Source organism: Equus quagga, chromosome 13 (genome assembly GCF_021613505.1).
Source record: "Equus quagga isolate Etosha38 chromosome 13, UCLA_HA_Equagga_1.0, whole genome shotgun sequence".
Lineage (NCBI taxonomy): Eukaryota > Metazoa > Chordata > Mammalia > Perissodactyla > Equidae > Equus > Equus quagga.
This window is the reverse complement of record NC_060279.1, coordinates 63,001,104-63,007,103: the sequence shown is the minus strand read 5'-3', so window position 1 is coordinate 63,007,103 and position 6,000 is coordinate 63,001,104. Positions and strand designations below refer to the sequence as shown.

General features: G+C 39.3%; 1 protein-coding gene across 1 annotated transcript in view; it reads right to left on the bottom strand.

Annotated features, from left to right (window-relative positions):
* The window catches only part of TANGO6 (transport and golgi organization 6 homolog), a 193,719-nt gene that overhangs the window by 187,162 nt on the left and 557 nt on the right, over positions 1 to 6,000 (bottom strand). The gene's annotated exons all lie outside the window — the stretch shown is intronic.

Sequence of the window (6,000 nt, the reverse complement as noted above, 5' to 3'; positions counted from 1 at the left end):
TGCCATGTCCGTGCCCAGGATTCGAACCAACGAAACACTGGGCCACGGACATGGCACTGCTCATCAAACCACGCTGAGGCAGCGTCCCACATGCCACAACTAGAAGGACCCACAATGAAGAATATACAACTATGTACTGGGGGGCTTTGGGGAGAAAAAGGAAAAAATAAAATCTTTAAAAAAAAAAAAAAGAAAGTCAAAATAATTCCTAAAAATCAAAAACAAACAAATGAACCTAATAATTCTATACTCTGTGTCCAAGGTGGCAAAACTAAATTCTGCAGGTCAAATCTGGCCCACTGCTTATTTCCATAAATAAAGTTTCATTGGAACACAGTCATGTCTACTTATCTCCATATTATCTATGGCTGCTTTCCAGCTACAATGGCAGATGCCAGTAGTTGCGACAGAGACTGTGGGTCACAGACCCCAAAATATTTACCATCAGCCCCTTCACAGAAAAAGCTTGTAGTCTCCTGCTCTATATAAAGTTAGCAGCATAACCACACAGATAATTATTTCAAGTGACTTGAAATATAGAACTTCGACTGCACGTCCTGAGGACAAAAAAAAACAAACAAAAATCCCTTAAACAGTAGGTTTGTTGATGGTGGTGACATAGGATTTGTTATTTAAAAATATTATATTCATGTATGAGTATGTATGAACGTGTATTTATATATTTATACGTATGCGTGTATGTGTATATATATGAAATAAGTACATAATTACATTAACTTCATTAGGAACCAAGATTTTCAGATAAAAGAAATACAAAGTTAGTATAGAAGAACTGCCAGGTGGACAAATATGTGATAAAGAATCTAGGTCATGGTATATCGGTTTTCACCGTAAAACTCCTTCAACTTTTCCATAAGCTTGAAAATTTTCATAATAAAATGTTAGGAAAAATTTGAACTCCATAATATTTCATGTTAACTGGGAACATCAGTAAGAACTCTGGATTCACTCTTTGTTTTTTGAAAATCCACAAATGTCCTAGCTCTAATCATTGAAAGTGTGGAAGCAATAACACCTCAGCAGCAATGAATATCCTCAGTGTCCATATTGTGGCCTCTAAATACCACTTTTCCTCAAAGAGAGTTGTTTTCAACAACGTGGCAAGAAATGTGTAGGAGGAGCCTGAGACATCATGTCGTGCCTGAAAGCAAGGAAGTTATCAAAGACTATTAGTGTCATGCCAAAGGGTCCAAGAGCCAGCATGAAGTGGCTCCCAAGGCCACAAATGGGACAACTTGAGTATCAAGAATAATGAATACAGGGGCTGGCCCTGTGGCCGAGTGGTTAAGTTCGCACGCTCCGCTTTGGCGGCCCAGGGTTTCACCGGTTCGGATCCTGGGTGCAGACATGGCACCACTCATCAGGCCATGCTGAGGCAGCATCCCACATGCCACAACTAGAAGGACCCACAACTAAAATATACATCTACGTACCAGGGGCTTTGGGGAGAAAAGGAAAAAATAAAACCAAAAAAAAAAAAAAAAAAGAATAATGAGTACAGGGGGCCGGCCCTGTGGCCGAGCGGTTGAGTTCTCGCACTCTGCTTTGGCGGTCCAGGGTTTCACTGGTTCAGATCCTAGGCGCAGACATGGCACCGCTCATCAACTCATGCTGAGGCGGCGTCCCACATGCCACAACTAGAAGGATCCATAACTAAAAATATACAACTATGTACCAGGTGGCTCTGGGGAGAAAAAGGAAAAATAAAATCTTAAAAAGAAAGGAATGAGTACAATAATTGAAATCTGTCACATATACAAAAAAAAATCTTAGTTCATAATAAAACAAAAAGAAATCACTAAATTGGCTACCTTTGGAAATTGCTAAAACACCAAGTTATTATTCTGAAAATCTGTCAATAAAGGAACAATATGAACCCAACTGTATTAAAATATATGCATGTATATGTGTATATACACACACACACAGAGAAAAGGGTCTGAAAGTCACACTTCAAAGTATTAACAGTGACAGTCTCCGGGTGGTGGGGTTTTGAGTGATTTTTCTTTTTTGCTTAACTATATTTAAATTTTTTTCCTACAGTGAATATGTATTGTTTCTGTACTAAAAATGTTATTTTAAGGTTATAAAACAGTAGGTAGTATATGAGACCATTTTTGTCAAGAAGAAAAATAATATTTCCCAAAATGTAATCTCTGGATAGTGAGATTAAGATTATTTTAGTTTTCTTCTTTTAGTTTCTCCATATTTTTTAAAGCTTTACTATAAGGAACATTACTTCTAGTAAAATAAAAAGGAATAATAATATTGTTCTGTAAAAATAATGAGAATCAGAAGAGTAAGAATTTTCCAGTACTTCTCTAGGACTGTCCAGGGCAAGTGTTCTGACCCACTGGCATGAATATCTGGTTCCTTTGGCTACTATATACCTAAAAAGGGAATGAGTGCTCTTATAGCCTGTTGCCACTAACCACTGAGATCCCTAAACAATCTCTTAAGTGACTTTCTGTGACTTCCTAAGATCTTTGAAACCAAACATGGGACACAAAGAATGAGATTTAAAACAAAAACTATTAGCTAAGTTTTTCAAGAGCCCCTTAATAAAGCAGACTTCTCTGCCCTCTACTGGTGATAAAAATAACATCTACTTGAAAATAAATAAAGGTGTTTCCTTAAAGCAGTTCTCAAGGTGTGATACAGGGACTCAGGTTTCAAGGATTTTCCCAAGATTCTCTCAGGGAATCTGCAAGGTCAAAGCTACGTTCACATTAATACTAACACATTATTTGCCTTTTACACTCTCTTTCTCTCATGAGTGTACCAAGTATGAAAGGTCATTGAGTCAACTAACCTTTAAGAAATTACCTCTTGTTCAGTTTTAGTCCAGAATAAAAGAATATAGACAATTATCTCAAAGCGATTGAATTCTCCTCCCTTTTTCAACTACATATCTACGTGAGTCTAGATTTTCTTCATCTATTTCAATCTAAACAACCTGTCATGACAGATTGAATGGAGACACAAATATGAAAATTCAGTGGTCTTCTTATAAGCCAGAATTAAATAAATTTGCAAAAATGTGAAACAATGCCGCTCTTCCCACTGTTCCTTTATTTTGCAAAATAAATTTTTCATTAAGAATGTCACTATGTTAAGACGTAATGGATTTACTATTGTTATTTTTAAATAAATTCAAAAGGTTTCTCTTAAGGACTTAATTTCTAATATAGTAAATATTGATATACATAACCCACATAAAAGCTCTTTTAAGTCTGCAACCATTTTTAAGAGTGTAAAAGTGCTGAAACCAAATAGTTTGAGATCTGCTGCCTTAAAACAGTGTTTTCCGGGGGCTGGCCTGGTGGCTCAGCGGCTAAGTTCGCACGTTCCGCTTCTCGGCGGCCTGGGGTTCACTGGTTCGGAATCCCGGGTGTGGACATGGCACCACTTGGCAAGCCATGCTGTGGTACATGTCCCACATATAAAGTAGAGGAAGATGGGCATGGATGTTAGCTCAGGGCCAGTCTTCCTCAGCACAAAGAGGAGGATTGGCAGTAATTAGCTCAGGGCTACTCTTCCTCAAAAAAACCAAAACAAAACAATATTTTCCAAATTTCAATCAAATAGCGCTTCCACAAGTTTTGCCATTTACCTGAGTACCAGCTGTGTTATTTGTTTTATTCATTTAATTATTTCTTCAAATTAAACCATTTTTTAAAACTTAAATTAGTAATAGCTAATACATTGCTCTAAGTGCTTTACGTCTTTAACTCAATCCTCACGACAGCTCTGTGAGATAGGGATTATTACACTATTATTCTTATTTCCAGATGAGGAGACTAAGGTTCAGCTATTTGCCCCAGGGCAATATTCATCTCAGGCAGTCTGGCTCCAGAGCCCACTCTCTCGTCACTACACTACACTATTCAGCCTCAAATGTTTACACACCACCTCAGCCGTCCCTATCACACTTGGGGAAATGCTGCCCTCACGAACGGCATTGTCTGTTCTTCGCATTCACCAATTTCAGTGCCTATGCTTTGTGACATTTAAAAGCAGACGTCACAATTTGAGTGGTACTTTTTATTAAGTTCAAAGTGCAAAGCAATATGGCACGCGAGAATAAGTGTGACACAGGCGCATTACTTGCAAACGATCAGAATTTGCAGCCCCTTCTCCCCAATGTAATTCAAATTTAATGACAGAGTTCAGTGAATCTATATTTAGTATGGAAAGTTACTTTTTAGGAAAGCTATTGCTGAGATGGCCTCCATTTTTCACAAACAAAAGTTACCTAAAATTGACAAACCCCTTTCAAATTCTTCTTCCATGATTCCTAACAAGGGAGGTGGAGACATCATTATTTGCCCTGTGACTGAGAACAGAAATGGAAGACAGGAGAAGAGAAAATGCTTAATGCAGCACAACTGTCGATGGCTCCAAAGTGAAAGATTGTTGGTATCTTCCTTCCCTTCTATTTAATTTCCACCTAGACTCAATTCCTCTTCCTCCTGCGGCCTTCCACAGTCCCACCCGTGGATAACTCCTTCTCTATCCAGTTGATATCTGTACCATCCATTCATCGTGAGTGTTATCCTGCCATGCTGAATATCTTTTGGTCTAAATGTATGGTACCATCTCCCCAAATGAACAAGACGCTTCAGAGCACCAGTGGTTATATATTTTTGTATCTCCCATAGCACTGAGGATAAAATACTATACACAGTCGACTCTCAGTAAGGGGAGCCAATCTAAAGACAGATCCAAAAAAGTTTAAGCTGGAGGTAATTTTAACCAATACTTTCATCCTGTCTCCTCAATAGCCTCTGTCCATCAGGGACATCTGAAGATTCATTATGCACGGGTACTTTTTAATCCCCTCAGCAGCTATGATAAAACAGCAGGCAGATTCACACAATATAGAATAGACTACGTGTGCAAAATATGATCATTTTACCACATTACTTACTCTTTTTAAATTCGTATGCTTGCTAAATGACTACATGTATGTAACTCCACGACATAACTCTTCAAGATTTAGAGAGGGTCTTCTATAAATGAGGTATATGTGCTTTGTGATAGAGGATTACTTCCAGACTTTTTGCTTATTTAGCATTGTTCTCAGTCACGTTCTAGACAGCTGCAGTTGCCAGACAAGCGACCTCTCAATTAGCAAGTTAGAACTGTATTTTGCAGTTTAATTCTTCACTGGGAACATACAGTATCGTTACCAAACTATAGGGAAAGGCACCTGAGCTCAAATTCTGGCTCTGCCACTTATTAGATTGACATGGGGCATTTTCCACTGTACTTGGTTCCAATGCCTTGGTTCCTTCATCCGTAAAATGGAATACAAGTAATATCTATCTCGTGGGATTGTCGGGAGAATGAAATGATATATACGTAAACAGCATACTATAGGGACCGATACTTCGTAGGCACTCGATTACTGTTGTTAATAACTTCTTTCACTTCCCCCGGTATGGTACAATAGTCGCAGGAGTTTTTGCAGTTTAGGGGTTATCTCAAAATTTGAGACTTGGAACATCACCTCACGGCCCTTCACGTACCTTACTTCGCTCACGCTACAAACCCCGTTCTCCACAACACACACTCTCATTATAAGCGTAGCCCTATTTCTTGCGTCCGTTCTCAAAGCTCCAGATAACAGCAGAGGCTCCATACTGAATAATCTGCCTTGGTCTGAGAAGGGGGTTCTGCAGACCTCGGTTCTAGGTCCGTGTTCCGCCCCTAATCTGACCACACGATCTTGGGCACGTGACTATTCCCTTCAGTGAGCCTTGGGTGTCCTCGGCTGTTCAAGGAGAGGGCCAGGCTAACCCACTCCCAAGGTCCCTTCAGACTCTAAATTGGGAAGCTCTCGTCCTCACTACAAAAGATTAAAAGTGATTCTAAATCCCTAAACACGCTCCCTAAACCCAGCTTAAACGTCACTGCTTCCTTTTTCTGGACTCCTTGGCATTTTGTACCAACCTCCAGGGTCCCCTTTGGCCCCCG